Here is a 25,678-nt window from a genome sequence, read left to right as displayed (position 1 = left end):
TGGGTTGGGTCAAACCTCACTGAAAGTGGTGGGTATAACAGTTCCCTTTCATTCAGGATGTACATGAAAAGCAACTGAGCTCTTTCACGGAATGGTTAACTGAAACAATAAGGGCTTCTGCCTAAAACAAAGACACATGGAAGGTTGAAGTAGGGGTTAGCTACTGCAGCCCAAGGTGGTTCTACTGCAATCAGATAAATTTAGGGACAGGGGATTGATTAGATTAGAATGATGTGTGATATGGAAGAAACAAGTAACACAGAAACAGAACAATTGGAGACTTTGCAAAAGGAGTTAAAACAAGATCCAAAACAGTATCTGCAGGCTTCACAAAACAAATTAAAGCAGCATCTGGAGGTTTTCTAGAAAGGACTAAAAGATGAGTTGCAGGCAGAGCTGAAATCTCTGTTGGGCAGTTATTACAAAGTGTCAGGAAAGACTGTGAAGCCCAGTGGCAACACTCCCAGTCCAGAATGCCAGAATGGTCAATGAGGTGACCAACAACTTGACTGTCATGGACCAAAAGGTCTTACATGAAATAGAGGAGACCAAGAAAGCTCTGGACAACTTGGAATTCAGTAACAGAGATGAGCTTCAGCAAGGACTTAAGGGGCTGAGAAATCATCTTGAGAAGTGTCACAGATCACTATGGAAGTCAGCCACGTAAATGTGGAATTGGGCCAGCCAGAGGTCTTGGGTAAGGCTAGACAACTGAAACAGTTTTCTACCCTGTTAGTGATCCACAAAGGCCCAGAGGGAAGAAGTAAGGCTGCCCCAGCTGAAATCATGCAAAAACTCCTGAGAGACTTATTTGGCTCAGTTCATCATCACCCAAATGAATGGCTGGGAGGATGTTCAGAGAGGGTGGTTTCTACCAGCCAACTTGAATGGCCCAGCGCTGATAGTACTGCAGACCTTACCCCCAGAAAAAAGACTGAGTTATCCAGATCTGGTACAAGCACTTGATGTGTGGTTGGGATCCAGCCAGCAATCTGCTAGCCAGGCCACAACTGAGAACTAAAATGAGAGAGAAAGAAGATACTCCACCTGAATAGGCAGAGGATATGTGGAGACTTGTATTCCTGGCATATCCAGATCTCAGTGAGGAATTCCAGGATAAACTGGCAATGGACAAATTTCTATGTGCTTAGCTGGATTTAGAGTTGTGGGTCAAGATAAACAAAAAGGAAGCAAAGAAACTGTAAGAAGCTATGGAATTTATGATGGAACCTGAATCTTTCCCTGCAGCAATACACCAGGAGAGGAAGCAGCCACTAGTGAGGAAAATGGAAGCTTATGGCCATGAGCCTTTTAAGTACAGCTCTGTGTCTAACATGTATGATGAAAGAGGGGATTCTGATCTGGTTCATGGATAGTTTTCAATTATTAGAAAAAGGGATGAATTTGTTTTGTAAAACAAGGGAAATGGGCAATAATGCAAAAAATAAGTGAATAAATTCAGTTAAATACCGGTACTGTGAAATAATTGGCCACAAAAAGGAGGATTGTTGTAAATATAAGGTTGGCCAGAGCAGAGTCACAAATGCCTATTGAAAGTCCCTCTCCTAGTTCAGAAAACAAGAATATAAGAATGGGCACACTGGATCAGACCAATGGTCCATCTAGCCCAGTATCCTGTCTTCCAACAGTGGTCAGTGCTAGCTGCTTCAGAGGGAATGAACAGAACAGGGCAATTATTGAGTGATCCCTCCCCTATCATCCTGTCCCAGCTTCCAGTTGTCAGAGGTTTAGGGTCGCCCAGAGCATGGGGTTGCGTTCCTAAGCATGGATTTATATACTGGCATTATGATATCTTCTGTCTCATTATCTATCTCTTTCCTAATGGTTCCTAAAACTCTTGTTAGTTTTTTTGACTGCCACAGCACAAAGAGCAGATGTTTTCAAAGAATTATCCATGATAACTCTAAGAGCTCTTTCTTGAGTTAATTTAGACCCCATCACTTTTTATGTATATGTGGGACTATGCTTTCCAGTGTGTATATTACTTTATATTTATCAATATTAAATTTAATCTGCCATTTTGTTACCCAGTTTGGTGAGATCCCTTTGTAACACTTCACAACCAACTTTGGACTTAACTATCTTGAGTAATTTTGTATTGTTTGCAAACTTTGCCACATCACTGTTTACCCCTTTTTCCAGATCATTTCTGAATATATTGAGCAGCACTGGTCCACTACAGATCTTTGGGAGACCCTGCTATTTACCTCTCTCCACTGTGAAAACTCACCATTTATTCCTACCCTTTGTTTCCTATCTTTTAACCAGTTACTGATAGGACCTTCACTCTTATCCCATGACTGGTTACTTTGCTTAAGAGCCTTTGGTGTGGGACTTTATCAAAGGCTTTCTGAAAGTCCAAGTACACTATAGCAACTGAATCACCCTTATGCACATGCTTGTTGACCCCCTCAAGGAATTCTAATAGATTGGTGAGGCAAGATTTGCCTTTACAAAAGCCATTTTGACTCTTCCCCAACATATTGTGAAGCTAAGAGGCAAAGCTTGGAGCTACAAGGATCAACCCCACAGTTTTTGTTTAGATCTGGGCAGTTAAACAACAACAGTGGGAATTTGGCTATGGAATGTGAAAGAGGATCTGTGAAATACAGGGAATAGTAAACACTGGCTCAAACATAACAGTTATTAGACTAGACATGGTAAAACAGCTAGGGAATAGGGGATCCAAAAATTAATCCCCTAATTGGTCCAAAATGGAGGCAGTGACTGGGCAATGTGCACCCATCCAAAACTGGGAAAATTGGACTTCTCAAATTCAAGCAAGAAGTCTGGATAGCCAAGATAATGGTCAAGCTAATAATTGGTTTGTATTTAATTATGGCTAACAATTGTGTAATAAAAGTCAGGAAATATGTCTTATGAATTCAATCTGTGGACATTCCCTTTAAATATATGGCTCACGTGAAGCAAATGATTTCTTGGCAATTGGTTTATAGTGAACACTGCTATACCAGAAATTGGCTGCCTGGCCATCAAAGTTCTCTGCCTACCTGATAGCCTATACAACTGGCTATTCCAGCTTGTTTTCACATAAGTATGAAACTGTATCCAGATTCTGAGCCTGGTACATGAAAGTTTGGACACAGGTTTAAGTTACTTATCTACCAATGTGAATAAATTGAAAATTAATTCCTATGAACTGTTAGGTTTGGATAACAGAAGTTGTGGATGTGAAACATACTACTTCTGGTGGCATGATGTATCTACAATGGTATTACAGCTCTTAAGAAAAATTAGAGCTATTGGAAAACAATGCCATGATCAGAAACTTGATACTTTTAGAAATTCCCCAAAAAATAAATCAGAGATTTAGCTAATTTGGGGTTTTTTTTACTCTAAATTTTTATCTGATTCATTTGGCTTTGTACTACCACAATCTCTCTTGAAATAGCCAGAATGCTATCTGCTAGATCATCCAAATGTACTTCCCCACATATGTTTGATTTCATATATAAAACAGAATCTTCATAATAAAATCTTTAAACTAGCTCATGAAATGAGTAAAGTGGAATTTTCTGCTTTCAGGATCCAGTATTTATCATAGCTACACCTTTTTAAAGAGATGACACAGCTTTGCCTCAGCTAAACAGAGGTTAGAGAACATTGGTACTATAAGCACTCATTTTCCATCCGGCTAAGCTTTCTTTGGAATGTGGCTGTCAATTTTTCCTGTTTCAGACCCTGAAGGAGGTATCCACATTCATTCAACCTAAAGACTCCAAACTCTTGGGACTCCTCTGAGCAAAATATGCCAGAAGGTGGAGTGAGAAACTATAATTATAATCTGTGGAGTGCCTAAGGACAATCTCTTTAATTAACTAGATACATTCCACTGCTACTAAATGAAGTCTGTCCATGTTTAAAAATGTTTATTTTGTCCTATCTACTCATAGCTTTTTATGCTATTGACAAACACACAATATGTGCATCCAGTAAGTATGCTAAGTGAAACAAGGAGAACCATCCATTTCTAATGAGCCCACAACCAAGTTCTGTGCACTTCAAGAAACACTTAATTAAACTATTGAGTATTTATTGTTAGATGTTGTTGACATAAATGTAATGCTTCTCAGATCCTAGTAATAGCTGTTTCATTATAGTGCTTGTAAATATGATACATATAATTAGAGATTATACTAATTTGCCCAGTTTCTACATTAAAATACATAAATTACTGAATGAGAGGGGACAGGACCAGGCTGATGGGCCTTTGTGGAGTTAAGGTTGTGATCAGGTTAACCCTATGAAGAGGACATGGAGCTATACCAAGGCTCTGTCTCTGGAGGAATATGTTCTAGTCACTACCAGCTCCCAAACGTTCTGCATCAGGCAGATTTTAAGCATGGTTTTTGAAAAAGTGCTGAATAGAATTTGTCTTGGCTGCATTTGCTATTAAACTGTTTTCAGCTGTATCTGTTACTGATGCTCATTGTCATCAATGAGGAATTCTTGTTGTATAAACAAGGCTATGGATCCAAGAGCACAAGCATATAGTGCCATGTAAGACCTTCTGTCCTTTTACTCTTCCTTTTAGAGTTATGTGCTTTTTGATTTTTTTCAAATGGGAAAAAAAAGCCAAACCCTTCAAAGCTCTGTCTATCTTTTTGACACTACGCATTATACCTTCCTAACTGAATGTGATTAATGGCTCTAAAGAATTACATGCCCTATACCATGAAAATTAGTACTTGTTTGAAATATGAGAACACTACCATGATGACAGCATTCAGAAATTATACTTACCTGTCAAGATTTTTTTTCTTTTCCCTAATTTATCTTCATTTCACAAAAGTGCACTCCACAGATCTGTGATAAGAAGAGGTTACTCACCTGTGCAGTAACTGATGTTCTTCGAGGTGAGTGTCCTTGTGGATGCTCCACTCCAGGTATTGGTGCATCCCTGCCCCTTCGCTCGGAGATTTTGACAGCAGTACTTGTACTGGTCGAGCACGTGCAGAGCCTGCCCCACGCGTTGAATGTGCTTTAATAGTACGTGTCCACGACTAGTCCCCTCAGTTGCTTCTCTACAACAGAGGCTACGCCAACTCTGAAGTAGAGGGGAGGAGAGTGAGTAGTGGAGTACCTGCAGGAACACTCATCTCAAAGAACGCCAGTTACTTCACAGGTGAGTAACATCCTCTTCGAGAGAGAGATGTCCCTGTGGGTGCTCCACTCCAGGCGACTTAAAAACAGTGTATCTTAAGGAGGTAGGGACTTCGGATCTGGTAGGAATGCGGTAGATAATTCAGCTCTGCCCAATCGTGTATCAGTGAGAGGGCCTTGAGTAAGGGCATAATGCTTAACAAATGTGTGTTCAGAAGTCCAAGTGGCCGCTCTACAGATTTCAGCCACAGGAACTCTGTGTAGAAAAGCCACGGAGGTAGCTACAGATCTAGTGGAGTGAGTCCTGATGCAGGCTGGAGGAATTGTTTCCTTTAATTGGTAGCACAGATGGATGCAAGCAGAGATCCAGTTGGAAAGTCTCTGGGTGGAAATAGGTGTCCCCTTGGATCGTTTTGCAATGGAGACAAAGAGTCTGGAAGAGTTCCTAAAGGGTCTGGTTCTATCCAAATAAAAGGACAAAGCCCTGTGTACATCCAACATATGCATCATGGATTCAAAGGAGTTTGCATGCCGTTTCGGAAAGAAGGTTGGTAGGTGTATAGGTTCGTTGATGTGGAATGACGAATGTACCTTTGGAAGAAATTTGGGGTGTAGTCGGAGGGTAACCTTGTCCTTAAAAAATATTGTGTAGGATGGGTCCACCATGAGAGCTGCTATTTCTCCTGCACATCTGGCAGAGGTGATTGCCACTAAGAATGCTGTTTTCATAGAGAGGTGTAAGAGGGAGCAAGTGGCTAGGGGTTCGAAAGGTTGTTACATTAAACAGGTTAATACTAAGTGAAGGTCCCACAGAGGGGTAGGAGGTTTAATGTCCAGGTATAGGGATTGGAGCCCTTTAAGAAAGCGCTTGGTGATTGGATGAGCAAAAACAGAAGTACCATCTTGTCGTGAAAAGTTGTAATAGCAGCTAAATGGGCTTTGATGGAGCTGAAAGAAAGGCTGGATTGCTTAAGGTGACAGGGCATGGATCACTTGATGATAACCTGTCTGTTCATTCCCTTTGGGGCACCTGCCATTGGCCACTGTCAGAGGACAGGATACTGGGCTTGATGGACCTTTGATCTGACCCAGTATGGCCATTCTTATGTTTTTATATTCTTAAGGTCCAGTAAGTAATCAAGTATGGCTGGAAGAGGTGCGGAAGTGGGAAGAATTTGGTTGTTCAAGCACCAATGTGTGAATCATTTCCACTTTTGGAGATATGTGGTGCGAGTAGATTGTGTTCTACTATGTCAGAATACTCTTTGAACATGCTAGTTCACTTTGTGGGAACCATGGAGGAACCAAGCTTTGAGGTGAAGCATGGATAGGTTAGGGTGAAGAAATCAGCTGTGTTGCTGCAATAGGAGGTTCGGAGTGAGAGGCAATGAAATCGGTTGACTAATTGACATTCTGGTGAGGAATAGATACCACGGTTGTCTGGGCCACAACAGGGCAATCAAAATTACAGTGGCACGATCTGTTCGTATCTTTCTCAGAACTCTGTGGAGAAGCGGTAACGGGGGGAAAAGCATACATTACGTGATGAGCCCATGAGATCAGGAACGCATCTCCTAGGGAATGTTTGCCCAACCCCGCTCTGGAGCAAAATTTGGGACATTTCTTGTTCTTCGCAGTTGCGAAGAAGTCCAGGGTTGGATAGCCCCAAACGCGGAATATGTTGCGTATGATCGTGTTGTTTATCTCCCATTCGTGATCCCAGGGAAAACGTCTGCTTAGTTCGTCCATGATGGTATTCAGGGCCCCGGGAAGATAGGTGGCTGATATCCGGATGTTGTTCATGAGGCACCAATTCCAGAGCTTCATGGCTTCTGTGCAAAACAAGTGAGATCGAGCTCCTCCCTGCCTGTTGACACAGAACATGCATGCGATGTTGTCTTCATTATCAGTCGCCATCCCCCGGTTTTCTTTTCTGTTAAGAAGTAATGGGAATAGAAAACTTTCCCTCTGTGTTGTTTGGGCACGATTTCCACTGCCCCCAATTGAAGGAGATGTTGTACTTCTTGGAGGAGAAGTTGCTGATGAGAGGGGTCCCTGAAGAGGGACGGGGAGGGTGGGTGGGTGGGAGGCGGGGTGAGGAAAGAGATGGAATAGCCAGTTCTGATGACCGCTAAAGCCCACTTGTCGGTGGTAATATTTCACCATTGATGGGAGAATGGGCATAGGCGGTGTCCAAAAATAGGGGCAGGCAGTGTAAGCTCTGAAGTGGGAATATTGTTTTTTATACCCTCGACCAAGGCTTCAAATTTGCTTATTGGTCGGAGGAGGTTGAGACGCTGCTGAGGAGTTGGGACGGTGGCATTGGTATCTGGCGTTGCTGTTGTTCCTATTGCTCATGTGTTCTATGGAATTGTTGGGAATATGTGGGATAGCGTGGTTGCTGATAAAGCTGGTATCTATAGTGTCACCTTTTGGTCGTAGGGGTTTGAATTCCTAGAGACTGGAGAGTTGCCGTGGAGTCCTTCATGGAGTGGAGTACATAATTCGTAGTGGAGGCGAAGAGTTTGTCACCGTCGAAGGGAGATCCTCAGTGGTACTCTGGACCTTGCAGGGAAAGAAAGAGGATGAGAGCCATGAACCTCAGCGCATCACAACTGCTGTGGCAGTGGACTGTGCCGCAGTATTGGCCGCATCAAGGGAGCTTGAAGAGCGGTGCGGGAGATGATTTGTCCCTCTGAAACTATGGCTGTAAATTGTTGTTTCTTTTCTTTTGGAATGTGATCAATAAAGTCCATGAATTTATTGTAATTCTTGTGGTCATATTTTGCCAGAACAGCTGTATAATTAGCAATGCGAAATTGCAATGTGGAAGAAGCGTATACCTTACGCCCAAGCAGGTCTAATCGTTTACTGTCCTTGTTGGAAGGGGTGGAGCAGGAAAACTGGTGTTTGTTCTTTTGGTTGACTGCGTCTACTACCAGCAAGTTTGGTGCTGGTTGAGTGAAAAGGAATTCCAAGCCCTTGGAAGGAATAAAGTACTTCCGATCTGCTCGCTTACAGGTAGGCAGGCTTGCAGCCGGAGTTTGCCAGATGGCCTTGGCAGGTTCTAAAAGGGCTGTGTTGATAGGTAATGCAATTCTAGAAGAAGAAGAGGGCTGCAGGATGTTGGTTAGCTCATGCTGCTGTTCAGGGACTTTCTCCAGGTTAATTCGTAGCTCATTGGCAACTCTTTTAAAGAGGCCCTGAAATTTTGAGAAGTCGTACAAAGATATCAGAGGAGGAGGAGGAAGCAATTCTTCATCAAGTGGAACAACTGGTTCTACCGGGTTAGAGGCAGCCCATGATTGATCTTGTGGTTGTGACAGGGCTGCCTGGTGTCTTGAGTCAGTGGCAAGGTCGTCAGCTGGTGGTACCGAGGAGGTCTCATGCCTAGCTGCAGTGGTATAACGAGTGGTCCCGAGTATAAGGAGCCCATTGCCACTGTGGTGGGAAGAGCATGGGTAGTGCCATCCAGGGGTTCATGCACCCTGGGGCAGGACCCATGGAGTAGGACGAGGTAGCTTTTCTATTACCTCTCTTGACTGGGGTCTATGGACAGGAGATCTGATAAGGTGAAAATTCTCCCTGCAGCCCAGATTCCTCATCACTGGAGGAAAGCTGTGCGGACCTTGCCTGAGTGTCCGGAGAGAAGTAGGTGTTAAGTAGGGGTGACTGCAAGATAGGTGACACCAGCAGATCCCTTGACTGTGTGAACTGCAGTGCCGCAGCACCTCTGCGTGAGAGGAATTTGTTGTGAGGAAGGGTTCCTCTGCACCGGACCGGTGTCCTGAGCCTTATGTCACTGCCGGCTAGCTCAGAGGCTGCTGGTGCTGGGAGAGTGAGAGGAGCCTGCGGGGGGTCAGGCAGGCTAGTATACATCGGCACCGCTTCCATTGCGGTGTCGAACGGTGCCATGTGAGAGGCAGGCAACTGAAAGCTTGAAGCCTCGCCACCGGAGGTTGGTGTGACCTCCGCAGCCGCAGGCGGGTTTCGTGTGGCACTGGAGGAGCCCGGCACGTGAAAGGTACTCAGCTGGGGAAGCACCGGGAGGGATGCAGTGGATCTGCCCAGCAAAGTCTTGTTGGGTGAGAGAGACTGGTGCTTTTTTGAAGTTTTCTTTTCTTTCTTTGGGGTGGCTGCAGTGTGCAGCAGGTCAGAGCCTGGGTCTGAGGCTGGTCTGAGAGATTTTTGTAGCAGGAGCAGTTTTAACCGCAGCTCCCTGTCCTTGCATGCCCTGGATTTTAACTTGCTGCAGTGGGCACATTTTTGGGGGATGTGGGACTCCCCCAAACATTTAATACATTTAGAGTGGCCATCTGAAAAAGGGATGACATCATTACAGTTACAGCAGTGCTTAAAATCTGGAGAGCCAGGCATGTTGGAAGTGGCTGCTGCTGACAGGAACAAAAAAGGTTTTTTTGTTTGTTTGTTTGTTTGTTTGCGTTTTTTTTAAGAAAAGAGAAGGGAAAAGGGAATCTAACTATTACTGGGAAACTAAACTAAGAGGGAAATGAATTGAAAAAGGGAGAGAAGAAATTCTAATGAGTCTGCTGAGCTCCGTCTCAGGCTGGGGATGGTAGAGAAGGAACTGAGGGGACTGGTCACGCATGCGTACTATTAAAGCACACTCAACGCATGGGGCAGGCTCTGCGCGTGCACAACCGGTACGAGTACTGCTGTCAAAATCTCCAAGCGAAGGCGCAGGGACACACCAATACCTGGAGTGGAGCACCCACAGGGACATCTCTCGAAGAAGAACGTCTGATGTTGTAAGACTAGTGTGAAATCTTGCCCACTCTAATAAAGCTGAGAATTGCATCCTTTTGTCAGCTCTGGAATCAATGTGAAGAAGTCTGTTTCATTAGAGATTATCTATTCCAATGCTTCGGAGAACGTATAGACACACACAACAGCCAAACTCTATTCTCATTTGTACTGGTGCAATCCCATTGAAATCCACAGAGGAGAATTTGGCCCACTGAATACAGTAGTCAGCTAGATCTCTCTATATACATTTGAATCTTAAAAATAGAATGTAGCGGGGTGGACACCCGCTTCTTCCTGGGAAGGGTTAAAGCCAGCCCTGCAGAGGGCTGGGGCTGTGGAAGAAAAGCTATCTAGGCTGATTGGGGAAGTAGCCACAGTTGGGACACGCCCCAATCAGGCCTCAGCTGGCCTGTATAAAGAGGCTGGGAGCCAGAAGCTCAGCAGTCTCTCTCTGCACTCAGAGAGAGAGAAGGGCCTGGCTGCAGGGAGCTTGAGACAGGCTGGAAAGCCCCAGGCTGCAGCCTAGTATTAGGCTAAGGAGGGTTGCAGACGACAACCCAGGTGTAGGCCAAGGCAGCAGGTCCAAACCCAACCCTGCCAGTGATGAGTGGCTGATACACATATAGGGGCCAATTGTGCATCTCCCATTGATTAGAATGAGAATTGTACCTTTATGAATGAAGGCAGATTTGGCCCAAGATATTTCCACGTTAGGTCTGATACTGACATCTTTTAGCCCCTGTAACACTCGTTGATTTCATGGGATTATTGGGTATGCAAGGGCTGAAAGACTGGTCTTATCGTTGTCTTTGTTCTGTAATGTACTTAATCAGCAGTAAATGCAGAGTTTTCATGTGAGGAAACGTGGCCTCCTAACTGCAAATTAATTAAAAAATAACAAAGAATAAAAGTTGTATGTGTTTTTCTTAACCAATAAGCATGTTAACAATGTTGATGTTTTTATTTGGTTTCTAGGTCTCCTGAATTCTGTTCCTGGCTCTGCCACTGCCTTGCTTTGTGGTAGCTAAGTCACATCCTCTTTCCATTCCTTAACTTTCCTATATGCAAAACAAGTCCAACACTTACATATCTAACAGGGGAGTTGTGGAACCTAATTAGTTCAAACTCTAGGGCTTTGAGATCCTCAGATGACAGCCACTATGGAAATGCAAGTATTATTTCTATAGGGTCAAAACTATTTTCCCATAAATTTGTGTCTTTGTAATATATTGCAATTTGGAAAAAAAAAATCCATTCTTTTTTGTGCCAAACTCATGAGGTAATCATAATGAGGAAAATCAAGAGAGAAATAACTCTTATAAGAGGCCCCAAGCCTAGCGAGAGGTGAGTTTAGTGATTCCTGCATCAGTAGAGGGCTAAAAAGAACAGGATGGCCTGGATCCCGCAAGATTTCCAGCCCCCACAGAACATCTGGTCTCGCAGGATTTGGCACAAGATTTGGGACCATAAATTCTCATGAGATTTAGCGTCATGATGTGCTCAGGGCCACTTCCTGTTTTTTGGTTTCTAGCCATCAAAGGAGGCCCTGAACACATGGATCATAGGCAGCAGTCTGGCAATGACCAAAACCTGCTCGATTATGCAGGGCACGTGGCTAGCCAGCTGTAGGACTGGCACCAAGACGCAGTGCAGCAGGACAAGTTAACAGGCCCCTTGCAGCCACTTGATGCAGAGGGCTGTGTGTTGCCTATCCTGGACCAGAAGGATACTGGAAAAGGGGAGGGAGGGAAGAAAGAGCAAGAGGCCAGGAAGAGAACCATATCCTAAGTGGCCAGGAATAGAGCAACTGACGGAGATGATGCAGTGCGTTTCAGATCAGCTTGGAGACCTGTAAAACAGTGGTCAGGTGCAACATGAAACCCCTGATCCCTGCAGCAGAGTGAGTTCACAAACAGTTCACTGGGTGGGCATGGCCCAGTGGTCTGGCATCCTTGGCAGATGTGTTTGAGGTTCAGCACACTCCCTTGTGACACCACATGGTCTCAGGAGGACAGTTCTGGTGGGAGCAACAGGCGGGACTCCAGGTGGCTTCAAAGTCAGGTCTGTGAGGTAGCACAAGGGAGACATAAATGGGGGTGGGAGGTCCCGGAACATGCCAAGTGTCTGAAGGGCAGCCATAATACCGGTGTGGTGGTGGAATGGCGGTCTTCTTTTAGAAGACACCATAATCCAGAGGTCCCCAAGCTGTGGGGTCATGGCTGGGGCCACAGCCAGCCTCCACAGGAGATGGGGAGGGAGCGCCACCCAGCTCCGCTCCTGGCCCCAGCTGCTGGCCCCGACTGCCGGCATTAGCCCCCAACTGAAGCTCCGCTCCCACCTGGATCCCCAGCTGTGGCCCTAGCCTCAGCCCCCTTACCCCTGTCTGCATCCCCCCGCTCCTGGAATCACGGCCCTTTCAGCCCCGTCAGGGGAGGATGTGGACAGGTGTAAGGAGGGACGTGAGGTATAAAGTTTGAGGATCACTACCATAGTCACTGTACTTGGGAGGCAGTGCTGAAGTCAACTTTGGTGGTGGTCCCATGGGGGCGGGGGGCATGTCTTTGTTCTGGGGCTCATCAGACAGTTCACGTAGGCAGACTGGCTGGCAGAACTTGGAGCAGATACTAACCTGGTGCTAATGCCAAAGAATGTGTGGATCAGCAGCCAACAGCCATGAAATGCCAAGGATTATGGGGAAGTACGGTGAGCGGATCATTCTGAACTGAAGGACCTCCAGATGGTCCTGAAAGGCATCTTCCAGAGGCACTGGCCCCAAAGACAGGAATGTGTAATCTGGTTCCCACTAGGTCAGGGACAGTCTTTGGATGAACCAGAATACCCAGGGCTTGGGCAGTATCAGTATCTATGAAGTTGGCCGCTGTCCCAGAATCCATCATTGCCACTGAGGTAGAATTCAGTGAGGGAGGCATTATCTTGGGACTTGCCCAGGCCAACCCCCTCTACTGGCCAAGTTATTTCCAAAACTGCATCATGCTAGGTTTTGAGGTGGGTAGTTGGCAAGCATATGGTTAGATCCTCCCCAGTAGAAAAACAGCCCGTGGTGGCGACGGCACTCTATTTCCTCAGGGGTCACATGGCGGTGGGTGCTATCTAGCTGCATAGATTTGTAGTCTGGGCTGGAGACAGGTGCCAAGAGGCACCAGCCAAATGGTAACATGGATCCTTTCCTTTCCTCATGTCGTTTTCTGAACTTGTAGTCGATGAGTATAACGTCGTCAACAAAGGTATCTAAGTTGGACAGGGCCTCCACATGAGCTAACTCATCCTTAATCTGTTCGCATAGTCCCCACCGGATTTGGTAGAGCTGGACCACTTCGTTCCACTCAATGTCAGAGATTAGTCACTGAAAGCATACAGGGTAAGAAGAGGCCTGTCCCTGCCCCTGCTGGAGTTTGTGCAGTGCCATCTTTGCCAACCAGGCAAAGTGGGGATTGTCAAATATGGCAGAGAATGCCCATAGAAAGGCATCCCAGTTCAACGGAGTTGGGCCTACTCGTTCGAGTAGGGGTGAGGCCCAGTCCAGTGCATCTCCTATCAAGAGACTAGTGAGTCCTACTTTTGCTTGGTCAGTGGGGTAGGACTCGGGACAGAGCAGAAACAGCAGGCAGTATTGGTTAATAAACCAATATTGATTAATTTTTGGTGATACCCACTAAAATATTCTGTGAGGGGGACTGGTTCCAGGTATGCAGCTGCAGCACATGCCCATAATGCAGCATTCTCATCCTGCAGCCTGGCCTCCAGCCTTCATAGCATCTGGTTATCTGCAGCATGCTGTGCCAGCTGGGCCTACGATGCCATGTTTTCATCATGGAGCTGGGTGGATTGCCTGTACAGAGCTTGGCTCTCTCTTGCAAGCTGCAATACTTGGGCTCGAAGCATGGGGAGCTCCTCCTGGAAGCAGTCAACCCATTCAGGCATCTAAGATCCTCTCTGGGGCATGCTGGGCAGGGAGTGGCCTGCTGCCTCCATGTTCCCCCAGGATAGGCCTTCACCATAGGCTAGCGTGATCCAGGCAAACTGTTAGCATCCCAACAAGGGTGCTTGTGCTGTTGCTCTGCCCTGCACATATGTTCCTGAGCCACCTGTGTTCCTGCAGAGGCACCTTTCCTTCCTAACCAAAATTCCAGTTTGTGGAAGTGTTGAATGACAGCCCCTTCCTATTGGGCATGCCACTGGGACAGCATGGCTCCCACTCATTCCATATAGAGGTCGCAACCGTGGCTACCCAGTTGGGTTTGGGTGCATCAGAGGTTCAGGTTATAGGATGCTGGTGATCCAGGGCTTACATACACCTGTCTGAGGTGAGGCCGTGAGCACCTCGGGTTTTAACCGTGTCAGCTTCTTCCCCATTTCTATCATTTAGATAGAACATGTCTACACCTGAGAATATTGATTTGCAGGCCCAGCATAGTGCACTGCACATACAAGAGGGTGTGTAATACAGTGAGAGGCTCACACTGGACCTCAGGTGGGATGCGATTTTATCTTGGCCTTTCTTGCATGACCTGGCCCCCGAAAGCACACACTGGACATCACTGTTATTCACTTAGGGGAGAAGGAGCTAGGAACATGCTCCAGGCTGGAATGATTTGGAGGAATAAGCTGGATGATGGACTGCGGGTGGGTATGTTTCCTGGTATGGGAATATTATGGTTGGAGATGCTGGTTGGCAAGATTTGGTGGACTTCAGTCCACCCACCAAAGGTGGATAGGGCCAGAAGGCCAACCGGAAAGTATCAACATGGCTGGAGTCCGGAGGGGGCTTCATTATGTGATGCAGAGTGTTGCTGAGCTTTATTGAGAGGATGGTGTGTGCCTTTCTGACATAGATGCCAATTTGTTCCTAGATTGTCTCGGTATTGGGTTGGCCTAACTCCGAGGTAGTGGGGCAAGGTGGAGAAGTCAAGCTGATGCTGCCATCTTCTTGTGGCATGTGCCCTGTGCAGGAACTCACTGATTTTGGTTCCATATCCAAAAGGGTAACATTACTCCTGGCGGAATTCTGTGCCAAGAAATTAAAAATTCTGCACATGATATTTTAAAATTGTGCAAATTTAATTTTTTCAAAATAACACTATATAATCACACCAGTTTCAATTATTTTGGTAATTTATTTCAAAATACCTGTCAGCAAGTGTGTCTGTAACAATACAAACACACTCAAAAATTCCCCCAGGAGTAGAGAGTTAAAAAACCACTAGGACAGCCCAGTTCCTGCTTCTCTGCCCCCTCCCCCACCAGCGCCCAGCCAGAGGGCCTGATACTCAGACCCTTTCTCCCCAGAGCCTAGCCATGGGGCGCCCCTTGGCCCAGGAACTCACACCCCCTCCCTCCCAGATTTGTCTCAGTACAAATCATGCATTTGGAAGCAAGCTGCTTGTGTTGAACAGACAAATATAGCAGTGGATAGGCATATATTTCACTGTAACCACAAGCGCATTCACCCACTACAAGCACAAAACATAAACATGGATGTGAAGGATTGTGAAATATGCACTCTGCTCAGACTTGATCAGCAGGACATGGAAGGAACCCAGGCAGATAAGTGATTGACACATACTGGAACAAACTCTCAAAACACTACACAACCAGAAGAACCATGTGCAAAGCAGCCTCCTGTCACTACAAGACCTGCACTTGCTTCAACATAAAACTGCCTGCAAGGTGTACACAAGATTTTGTACAATACTTGGTGCTTGTCTATATAGTGGGGTAATCCTCACTACAAGCATGTGATTTCTAAAGTGCACTAACATGTTGTGCATTAACTGACCCATGTAGACACTGCCAGTGTGCACTAAAAGTTTCCCAGTGCACTTTAATATAGTACTAAGCACTACTTTTAGTGCGCACCAGTAGGGTCTACAAGGACCAATTAATGTGCAATGTGTTAGTGCACTATAGAAATCACACCTCCAAAGTATGCATTGCTGCACCATGTAGACAAACCCAATGGCACGAAAGAACCCTTCAAAACCGTAGGAAAATACCTTAGTTGCCAAGCAAGTTAAGAGTTAGCTAATTTTTTTTTAAAGTTTGTGTTATGTTATACATACTGTCACAGCCACGTCATGAGCAGCCAGACCTAGTAGTCAGAGCCAGAGTCCACAGTCATGAGACAAGAGTCACTTGTCAGCTGGGTCAGGATACCAGGAGTTCAGAAGCAGTAGACAAACTAGGGATCAGAACCACAAGTCAGGAACCAGAGTCACACCAGGTCAGGATGCCAGGAAATCAAGCTGGGGGAGCAGAAAGTACAAGGCACACAGTCCAGCTCAGACAGCTTCCTACTCCTGCTGCTGGCTTAAGTGGGGCCAGTGGGCCAATCAGCTGTTCTGGGACTCCACCAATAGGACGTCAAGGAGAGAGCCACAACTTGGGGTTCTGTTCCTGATAAGCAATTGCTAGCAGGCTGTCAGGTGGAGCATTGGTGCATGGCTGCTCCCATGAACCCTGCGGGACCTGTGGGTTTGAGACCTATGGTCACGACATCATCTCCTCCCCTCCAGGCAACATAGGTCCAGGTTTCTCATGTTGGCTCCTATGGAAGGCCCAAACCAGCGTATGCACGTGAACACTTTCCATTAGCTCCCAAGTGCATTCCTCTGAGCAATAACCTTCCTAGTCGATCAGGTCCCATATGGGACATTTCACTCCATATTCTTTATGAAAATATGATTATGATATGAATATGATATAACTGAGATATACTTTATGCAAGATGGCTCATGTGAGATATCATTGGAAAGGTTATGATTTACTAAATGTGATTATCCAATTTGTATGCCTGTATCATTTCTGTATCTGAAGTTAGGAATATTAACTATGTATCTGTATTTCAAATGTGTTACTTTGGATGTCACCCCCCAATCAGTGCTTCAGGTACACAATGGAAAAGCCAGACAGGGCTCATGGGCCATTAGCAGAGACAATTGACTGTGAAAGAGCTTAGTCTTCCTGTGGACGCTGGAGACAGCTTACAAGCAATGGCTGCCACAGCCATGTAGAGATCTGGGTCGGAGTCACCTGGTGCTGGATACCAATCCTCCCCTTTTGGGATCCCAGTGGTTTTCCACTAGAAGACAAAGGGTTCCCACCTTACACAAGCGCTATATAAGGCAGGGGAGTGACATCATCGAGGTTCTCCTCTGCCTCCCCACCCTAAGAGACACTGAAAAAAGACCTGGAAGCAAGAACTGAACTGGGGGGAGAAGGGTTGAGCCCAAGCTGGAAGAGCATCTTGCTTGTGAGTAATATACCTGAGGTCTCAAGAAGGAGACCAGTACAGCTGCCTTTCAAGATTTTCTATAATCTGTCTGCAACAACATCTAAGGTGAAAAATACTATTTGTAACCAATTTCTTTACTGATACTAGCTTTGTTTGCGTATTTGATTTCATTTGCTTAGTAATCTGCTTTGTTCTGTTATCTCTTATATTCACTTAAAATTCACCTTTGGAACTTATTTCTTGTTTATAATAAAACCCAGTTTATGCAATTTCTAACTGAGGAGGCAAGAAGTGTGCACATCTCTCTTCACATTAAGGAAGAGGGCGGATTTTTATGAGCTTGCGTTGTGCAAATTTTTCTATACAGTGCAAGACAGTATTATTTTGGGTTTATCTCCCAAAAAGGGGTATGCACATAAGTGCAGGGAGAGCCTCTCACACATAGCTGACTTCAGTCTCTCTCTGCAGCGGGGTGCATAGGTGCTGACTCCGTGGGTGCTCCGGGGCTGGAGGGGAAAAATTAGTGGGTGCTCTGTACCCACTGGCAGCCAAGCTCCCCTCCCTGCTCCTCCACCCCACCTCACCACCTCCTCCTCCTCCCCTGAGCGCGCCGCGTCCCCACTCCTCCGTCTACCTCCCAGCACTTGCCTCCGCCAAACAGCTGTTTGGCAGCGTAGCAAGCTCCAGGAGGGAGGAGGGAGGAGCGGGAACGTGGCATGCTCAGGAGAGGAGCCGGGGAAGAGGCGGGGCCAGGGCAGGGATTTGGGGAAGGAGTCAGAATAGGGGCAGAGAGGGGGCGGAGTTGGGGCCGGGACTTCGGGAAAGGGGTTGAAATGGGGGTGGGGCAGGTGTGGGAGGGGGCGGGGCAGGATTGAGTTGGGGCAAGGCTGGGAGCAGAGGGAGGTCGAGCACTCACTGGTGCAAGCAGAAGTCGGCACCTATGGCAGGGTGTGCCCCTACCTATGTGTATGTGCTGCAAGAGGCCAGAGAACCTAATTCAGCAAAGCAGGGAAGGGAACCCTGGCTGACTGAGCAGGGATGGCTCAGTGAAATCCCAGTACATCAGGTGGATTCCCAAAAAGGGGTCCAATCCATCACACCATAATTTGCCCCAGTTGATCTTAGAGTCGAGGACTTCACAAACAATGTATTCCTCCGGACCCTATACTTGTATTTGTGAGGGCGGTGATTAACCTTTATGGGGAAATGTATTCTCAGTGTATGGGTTTAGAAGTGAGAAATGGAATACAGGTGGATTCTAAGGGATTGAGGTAGTTGGAGCTCAGAGGTGACCAGGTTGACTAGTCACCAAATCTGGTACGGACCAAGGAACCGATAGTCTAGTTTCTGGGAGGGTCTGCCCATGTGGAGGTGTTCTGTTGAAAGCCAGACCTTTTGTCCTACAGAGTAGATGGGGCCCGGTTGTCTATGCTCATCCACATAACTTTTGTTGTCCTTCTTCATCTTCTCTTCTTGGATGTGATGGATGTGTTGTACTAGGTTCAAGGCAGATCGGTTAGGGGAGGATATGAGTAGTTGTGGGTGAAATCGGGGGTGATATCCATACTTGAAAAAGAAGTGCTGTGGCCTATGGATGTATGGTCTGCATTATTGTTTGAGAGATATATTACCGACCACCTGACCAGTATGGTGATAGTGACTGTGAAATGCTCAGGGAGATTAGAGAGGCTATTAAAATAAAAACTCAATAATAATGGGGGATTTCAACTATCCCCATATTGACTGGGTACATGTCACCTCAGGATGGGATGCAGAGATAAAGTTTCTTAACACCTTAAATGACTGCTTCTTGGAGCAGCTAGTCCTGGAACCCACAAGAGGAAAGGCAATTCTTGATTTAGTCCTAAGTGGAGCACAGGATCAGGTCCAAAGGGGGAATATAGCTGGACCGCTTGGTAATAGTGACCATAATATAATTAAATTTAACATCCTGTGGCAGGGAAAATACTACAGTGGCCCAACACTGGAGCATTTAATTTCAGAAAGGGGAACTACAGAAAAATGAGGTTTATTAAACAGAAATTAAAAGGTACAGCACCAAAAGTAAAATCCCTGCAAACTGCATGAAAACTTTTTAAAGACACCATAATAGAGGCTCAACTTAAATGTATACCCCAAATTAAAAAACATGGTAAGAGAACCAAAAAAGAGCCACCGTGGCTAAACTACAAAGTAAAAGAAGCAGTGAGAGGCAAAAAGGCATCCTTTAAAAAGTGGAAGTTAAATCCTAGGGAGGAAAATAGAAAGGAGCATAAACTCTGGCAAATGAAGTGTAAAAATATAATTAGGAAGGCCAAAAAAGAATTTGAAGAACAGCTAGAGTCTCAAAAAGTAATAGCAAAAAAATGTTTAAGTACCTCAGAATCAGGAAGCCCAGTAAACAACCAATGGTGCCACTGGATGTTTGAGGCTATGGCTACACTGGCGCTTTACAGTGCTGCAACTTTCTCGCTCAGGGGTGTGAAAAAACACACCCCCCCCGAGCACAGCAAGTTACAGCCCTGTAAAGAGCCAGTGTAAACAGTGCCCCTGTAAACTAATCCCCTCGTGGAGGTGGAGTACCTACAGCGCTGGGAGAGCTCTCTCCCAGAGCTGGCGCGCAACCACACTTGCACTTCAAAGTGTTGCTGCGGGAGCGCTCCCACGGCAGCGCTTTGGAGTTTCGAGTGTAGCCACGGCCTGAGATGCTATAGGAGCACTCAAGGACGATAAAACCATTGCAGAGAAACTATTTGCATCAGTCTTCATGGTTGAGGATGTGAGGCAGATTCCCAAATCTGAGCCATTCTTTTTAGGTGACAAATCTGAGGAACTGTCCTATTAGAGGAGGCTTTGGAACAAATTGATAAACTAAACAGTAATAAGTCACCAGGACCAGATGGTATTCACCCAAGAATTCTGAAGGAACTCAAATGTGAAATTGCAGAACTACTAACTTGCATCTGTAACCTATCATTTAAATCAGCTTCTGTACCAAATGACTGGAAGATAACTAATGTGATGTTAATTTTTAAAAAGGGCTCCAGAGGTGACCCTGGCAATTAATGTCTGACTTCAGTCCCGGGCAAACTGGTTGAAACTATAGTAAAGAACAAAATTGTCAGATACATAGATAAACATAATTTGTTGAGGAATAGTCAACATGTTTTTTGTAAAGCGAAATCATGCCTCACCAATCTACTAGAATTATTTGGGGAGGGGGGGCAACAAGCATGTGGACAAGGGGGGGATCCCATGGATATAGTGTACTTAGATTTTCAGAAAGTCTTTGACAAGGTCCCTCACCAAAGGCTCTTAAGCAAAGTAAGCAGTCCTGGGATAAGAGGGAAGGTTCTCTCATGGATTGGTAACTGGTTAAAAAATAACTACGGCTAGGAATAAATGGTCAGTTTTCAGAATAGAGAGCGGTAAATAGTGGTGTCCCCCAGGGGTCTGTACTGGGACCAGTCCTATTTAACATATTCATAAATTATCTGGAAGAAGGAGTAAACAGGGAGGTGGCAAAATTTGCAGATGATACAAAACTATTCAAGATAGTTAAGTTCCAGGCAGGCTGCAAATGGCTCCAAAAGGATCTCTCAAAACTGGGCGACTGGGCAACAAAATGGCAGATGAAATTCAGTGTTGATAAATGTAAAGTACACATTGGAAAACATAATCCCAACTATACTATACATATAAAATGATGGGATCTAAATTAGCTGTTACCACTCAAGAAAGAGATTTTGGAGTGATTGTGGATAGTTCTCTGAAAACATCCACTCAATGTGCAGTGGCAGTCAAAAAAGTGAACAGAATGTTGGGAATCATTAAGAAAGGGATAGCTAATAAGGCAGAAAATATCATATTGCCTCTACATTAATCCATGGTACACCCACATCTTGAATACTGCGTGCAGATGTGGTCGCCCCATCTCAAAAAAGATATATTGGAATTGGAAAAGGTTCAGAAAAGGGCAACAAAAATGCTTAGGGGTATGGAACAACTGCCATATTAGGGACTTTTCAGTTTGGAAAAGAGATGACTAAGAGAGGATATGATAGAGGTCTATAAAATCATGATTGGTGTGGAAAAAGTAAATGGGAAAGTGTTATTTACTCCTTCTCATAACATAAGAACTAAGGGACACCAAATGAAATTAATAGGCAGCAGGTTTAAAACAAACAAACAAAAGGAAGTATTTTTTCACACAATGCACAGTCAACCTGTGGAACTCCTTCGAGAGATGTTGTTAGGGCCAAGACTATAACAGGGTTCAAAAAAGAGCTAGATAAATTCATGGAGGATAGGTCCACCAATGGCTATTAGCCAGGATGGGCAGGGATGGTGTCCCTAGCCTCTATTTCCCAGAAGCTGGGAATTGGCAACAGGGGATGGATCACTTGATGATTACCTGTTCTGTTCATTCCCTCTGGAGCACCTGACATTGGCCACTGTCAGAAGACAGGATACTGGGCTAGATGGACCTTTGGTCTGACCCAGTATGGTCATTTTTATGTTCCTCTGAATATGGTAACAGTCATCCTGGTGTTGATGGTGTAGCATCATAAGTATTGTTCGAGGCTCTGGTTGATTCTTTTTGTTTGACTGAGGATGGTAAGCAGAGGACAGGTGCACGTGGGCTCCTAATAAATGTAGGGCCTCGTGCCAGAAGTGGGCAGTAAACTGCGACTTCCAGTCGGAGGTGATATGATCCAGGAGGCCATGAAAATGGATTATGTTGTTTATCCAGAGCTGGGCAATTTCCTCCGCTTAGATAAGTGATCTACCACTGTCAGGATGCTTGTGAAACCACTGGATTCTGGTAGTTCCACCACAAAGTCCAAGGAAATTGCCTCTGAGGGCCAAGATGGGATGGCCAGAGATTGGAGGAGACAGCAGGGTTTTTGGTGGGCATATACCTGGCAGGAAGCTACAAAGGTCTTTATCATAGGGCACATTTGGGCCACCAGAAGAAACAAGATATAAATTGTTGGGTTTTATATCACCTTAAGTGTCCTGCCAAGGTGGACTCATGGCACAGTTGAAGAACCGCCACCCTCACAAGTCCTGAGGGAACACAGATGCAGTCCATCATTTTTAGTGTCTAGCAAGACACGAGAAGTAATTCTTCCACTCTGCTCTGATTAGGCCTCAACTGGAGTATTGTGTCCAGTTCTGGGTGTCACAATTCAAGAAGGACGGGGACAAATTGGAGAAAGTCCAGAGAAGAGCAACAAAAATGATTAAAGGTCTAGAAAACATGACCTATGAGGGAAAACTAAAAAAATTTGGTTTGTTTAGTCTGGAGATGAGAAGACTGAGGGGGGGCAGGATAACAGTTTTCAAGTACGTAAAAGGTTGTTACAAGGAGGAGGGAGAAAAATTATTCTCCTTAACCTCTGAGGATAGGACAAGAAGCAATGGGCTTAAATTGCAGCAAGGGAGGTTTAGGTTGGAAATTAGGAAAAATTTCCTGTCAGGGTGCTTAAGCACCAGAATAAATTGCCTAGGGAAGCTGTCGAACCTCCATCATTAGAGACTTTTAAGAGCAGATTAGACAAACACCTGTCAGGGATGGTCTAGATAATATTTAGTCCTGCCATGAGTGCAAGGGACTGGACTAGATGACCCCTCAGGTCCCTTCCAGTCCTATGATTGGTTCATGAAATCCAGGAATCACTGGCAGTTCTTGTCAAACCGTTGGGGGAAGGATATTGCAGGCTGTGTTAGCAGCACAGTATTCTCAGTGTTGAGCTGCCTCACTTGCTCCTGCAGACGCTGGTTGTCCAAGGTCGGCTGCACAACTTGGGCCTGCAGTGCTTAATTATCCGCTTGGAGGCAGAGGACCCATTTAGGTGAGTCTGAGGCTTTTAGTGGCTGCAGAGATGCTGCTGGGTCCATCCTTCTCACACTAAGCTTGGCCCTCAGGGTTACTGTGGTCTGAACAAACTGTCACAGCCAGGTTGTGAGCAGTCAGACCTAGTAGTCAGAGCTAGAGTCTGCAGTCATGAGACAGGAGTCAAGTGTCATCTGGGTCAGGATACTTGCCAGTCAGAAGCAGGAGACAAACTGGGGATCAGAACCATGAGTCCGGGAACCAGAGTCACTCTCAGACAGAATGCCAGGAAATCAAGCCAAGGGAGGAGGAGCAGACACAGTGTGGAACCCACTTGCTCAAACAACTTCCTGTTCCTGCTGCTTAAGTGGGGCCCGGGAGCCAATCAGCTGCTCTGGAACTTTGCCTATAGGACCACAGGGACAGAGCTTCAACCTGGAGCTGGGCTTCTTGAGTTCCAGGTTAGAAACTGTTAGCAGGCTGCTACGTGGCGGGTTGGAGCATGGCTGCTCCCATGAATCTTGCAGAGGTGGTTTTGAGACCCATGGGTCATGACACATACATTGAGATACTTTATTGGAGTGTAATAAAATGCTAAGTATGTAAGCAGGTTTTATGGTATTAATGTTTAACCTTGTTATCAAATAAATGTGACAAAAGGGATGTTATGATAAACAGCTTGCCAATAGGGGGAGTTGCAATATATTTATATAGAAGGTAAATTCTAGGAACTTAGAGAACTCTACTTTCAGGAAGTGCTTGGAAAGAGAGGACAGTATCTGTGGAGGAAGGAAAAAGCCTGAATGTTGCACTGTCTTGGTTCTATATCTTTATGCTCACACATAGAACAATCTTTCTGAACAATGGAGCCAACAGTGCTTCAGGAAAATTAGGACCTAATTGGCCTATGATGATCCTGTGTGCTTCACCTGGGAGCCATCAGGTACTCCAGGTGGTGCCCCTTTAGCTAATTAGTAATGGAGCAGCTGAACTAGAAAGAGGCTGCTAGAACAGTTAAAGGAAAAGTTGCTTAGAAGGAAGGGGGAAAGAAAATGAGCTTTCATTAGAGAAGCCCTGCAGCTGCTGCCCACAGGAGGTAGAGTAGGCCTCTGTGGGGTCAAGCCCTGAATGAGGAGTCAGGGTCTCTGGGGAAGGGAGACAGTGGTGGAGCTCCTCTCATTAAGCTCTGGGAAGAGAGCAGGTTAGGGTTGCCAACTGTCTAATCATACAAACCCAAACACCCTTGCCCCGCCCCTGCCCCTTCTCTGAGGCCCCGCCCTGCTCACTCCATCCCACCTCTGTCACTCACTCTCCCCCCCCCCACTCACTTTCACCAGGCTGGGGTAGGGGGTTGGGGTGCGGATTCTGGGCTGGGGCCGAGGAGTTCGGAGTGTGGGAGGGGGCTCCAGGCTGAGCCTGGGGCAGGGAGTTGGGGTGAAGGAAGGGTTGGGGGTGCAAGCTCTGGGAAGGAGTTTGGGTGCAGGAGGGGGCTCAGGGCTGAGGCAGGGGTTGGGGTGCAGGAGGGGGTGAGGGGTGCAGGCTCTGGCCGGATGGCATTTACCTCAGGCGGTTCTTGGTCAGCACTGCAGGGGGGCCCCGCGCCACTCCCAGAAGCAGCCGGCACATCCCTGCAGCTCCTGGGGGACTCCGTGGGCTGCCCCTGCCTGCAGGCACCGCCCCCGCAGCTCCCAGCCAATGGGAGCTGCAGAGTCGGCACTCAGGGCAGGGGCAGCGCATGGAGACCCCTTTCTCTCCCCCACCCCAGCCCTGGGGCCACAGGGATGTGCCAGCCCGCTTCTGGGAGCACCGCAGGGCCAGGGCAGGCAGGGAGCCTGACTTAGCCCCGCTGCACCACCGGACTTTTAGTGGCCTAAAATCTCCCGGTTTGGCTTCAGTAATCTCCAGGAGATAGAGCCTGATTCTGGGAGACTTCCAGCGAAATTGGGAGGGTTGGCAACCCTAGCTGGTGTAGGCCTCCAGGAAGTAAAAATTAGCTCTGGTAGAAAAAACCCATGGGGAATAGAGTAGACTTTTGCGGGAGAAGTCCAGGAATAGGCCTTGTAAGTGGGAGCAGGGTGACCTCAGAGGTGAACTGCTAGAGTCCTTGGGGGAGGGAGGCAGCATGTGGAATCCTGCCAGAGAAGAAATAATTATTAATTTGATCAAAGAGGGGCTGAAGAATTATTACTTTGGATTTGTTAGAACTTTTATTTAGGCCTCTTTGTTACCCCAGAAAGGGTTTAGACTTTATGTGATTTTGCCAGAGGGCTGAGCCACAGACGACTCAGTGACAGGCAGCAAGCAGGAGGCATTGGGGACTCCTTGGAGCATCACACCCTTACACAAAGGGGCACCACACTACCTTACAGTCTGACTTATTGTTCAGACTCTTCTACATATTGAACATCTGTACTTGTATCATGTCAGGCTCATTTATGGTGCTGTCAATTCATCACCAGCACAGTAGGATTTAGCCCTGAGCTCAAATGATAATATCATTACAGGTGGAGTGTTGAGATGTATAAGCTATTTGAAGTGCAAAGCAACGACATGTGATAGTTTAGGACAGGAAATGTATAACAATGCCAATATCCGATTGAAATTGCCAAGGAAAATTAGACAAGCAGACTGTTCTTATCCAAACTAGAATCTGGCTTGGCCACTGTAGGTGGCAC

This window comes from Trachemys scripta, chromosome 2 (genome assembly GCF_013100865.1).
Source record: "Trachemys scripta elegans isolate TJP31775 chromosome 2, CAS_Tse_1.0, whole genome shotgun sequence".
NCBI lineage: Eukaryota > Metazoa > Chordata > Testudines > Emydidae > Trachemys > Trachemys scripta.
Note: the sequence above shows the minus strand (reverse complement) of the source record.